The following is a 2064-nucleotide window of genomic DNA, read 5'->3' as shown; positions in this document are numbered from 1 at the left end:
GAGAAAACAGTGGGGCCGGCGACTCGCATCGAATTTTTGGGCATTATGCTTGATAGCGTGCGCATGCAGGCGGCCCTACCAGCAGAAAAATTGGTGCGCATTAGGGGACTCGTAAAGTCTTTTTTAGACAAAACACAGGCAGCAAAAAGGGAATTATTGTCTCTCTTAGGCCATTTAAATTTCGCTATGCGCATCATTCCCCAGGGCCGCTCCTTCGTTTCCCGGCTTATCGACCTGTCAAAATCAAAAAAGGAGATGAAAGACATGATAGAGTTAGACGAGGGGAGCCGCTCGGATCTTAAATTTTGGGCGCTTTTCCTAGAGCAGTGGAACGGTATTTCGTTTTTCTATAATTCAGAGATAGAATCACCAGAGTCTATGCAATTCTTCACGGACGCAGCCCTGTCCGTGGGGTTCGGGGGTTATTGCAACGGGGAGTGGTTTGCCAGCAGGTGGCCAAAGGAATTTAATGACTTACCTTCTGTATGTAAATCTACTGCTTTGTATGAGATTTATCCGATAGTAGCGGCAGCATCTCTCTGGGGAGGCGAGTGGGCTCGCAAACGGATATGCGTCCTGTGTGATAATGAAGCAACGGTGCAGGTCATTAACAAGGGCCGCTCGTCGATTGCTATGATTAATAAATTTGTAAGACGCCTTACCTGGCTATGCCTCCAGGGTAATTTCATTATTCAGGCAGTCTTTATTCCGGGGAAAGAAAACAGCATTGCTGATGCGCTGTCCCGCTTTAAATTCCAGGAGTTCCGCACGCTGTGCCCAGGAGCGGCGGAGCTCGGCTGGCAAGTTCCAGCTTTCTCGGAGCTGGTACTGGATTAGGCCAGGAAAGGCCTCTGGCCTACCTCATGGATGCTGCCGCGAAGTACATGAGGAAAGGGCTGGCGCCCAGTACAATTAAAGCATATGATTCTGCATGGTGGTTCTTTCGTTCTTTTTGTGCCAGGTTCACATGTCCCCCCTTCCCACTTAATATTCCCCTGATCTGCGCATTTATTGTACACTCGTATGAGTCTAGGAAATTACAGGCCCCTTCTATCAAGGCGCTCATTTCGGGCGTGCAATTCCACCTGCGTTGCCTCGAACCTACCGTCCCAAGCATTTTAAGTAACCCGGCCATCCAGCTCCTGCTCAGCGGTCTCAAAAAAGATCAAGCACAAGGCAATGACCGCAGATTACCCATTACTATCACGGTGTTGCACGGGATGGTGGGGAAGTTAAGGGGAGGCATGTATTCTCAGTATGATAATCTCTTGCTAGAAGCAGTGCTTCTAATGGCTTTCTATGCTTTTCTTAGGTGCGGGGAATACACAGCAAACTCACTGGCTTTTGATCCAACTAGGGATCTCTGTTTTTCTGATCTATCTATGCAGCCCACGCATTATACCATTCTGCTAAAGCATTCAAAAAATGATAAATTTAGTGAAGGCACCCCAGTCGTGGTAGCAAGAACTAACACTGTGTTTTGTCCTTTCACCTCCATGCTCAAATACCTGGCGGTCCGCCCGATGTCTTCGCTGAATGAGCCCCTGTTTCGCACGGACGGCGGACGCCCAATGACGCGCGCCTGGTTCAGCACCAAACTGAGAGAGATTTGCCAAAGCTGCGGCCTCTCACCGTTACTCCACACTCCACACTCCCTAAGGATTGGAGCGGCTACTACGGCAGCGTTGTTGGTGCCCTCGGCTACCCTTAAATCGCTGGGCAGATGGTCATCGGCGGCCTACGTGCGCTACATCAGATTCTGCAAACCTGAAATCCTGCACGCACAGAGACTGATGAGCAATCACGGGGCCCAGCTGGAGTAATCAAGACGGCAATCGAACAGACTCTCTCCGATCAGCTGTGAGGTCGCGGCGTCATCGATAGGGCGTGGGCTGTTATCTATACAGGATTGGCATTATTGATAGGTGTGTTCGTCATGTTTATGCATCGCTGCGAGTTATAAATTCTATCATGCAAAAGCTAGGTGGTTGCTGGGGTGTTAGTTAGGTAGGATGTGAAGCTGTATGACGCTGTAGTTATATGAATTAAAGGTTTCATCGCTGC

Source organism: Nannobrachium achirus, assembly GCF_963921795.1.
Source record: "Nannobrachium achirus genome assembly, chromosome: 15".
NCBI classification, from domain to species: domain Eukaryota; kingdom Metazoa; phylum Chordata; class Actinopteri; order Myctophiformes; family Myctophidae; genus Nannobrachium; species Nannobrachium achirus.
The sequence above is the reverse complement of the archived record's forward strand: the minus strand, read 5'-3'. Positions refer to the sequence as shown.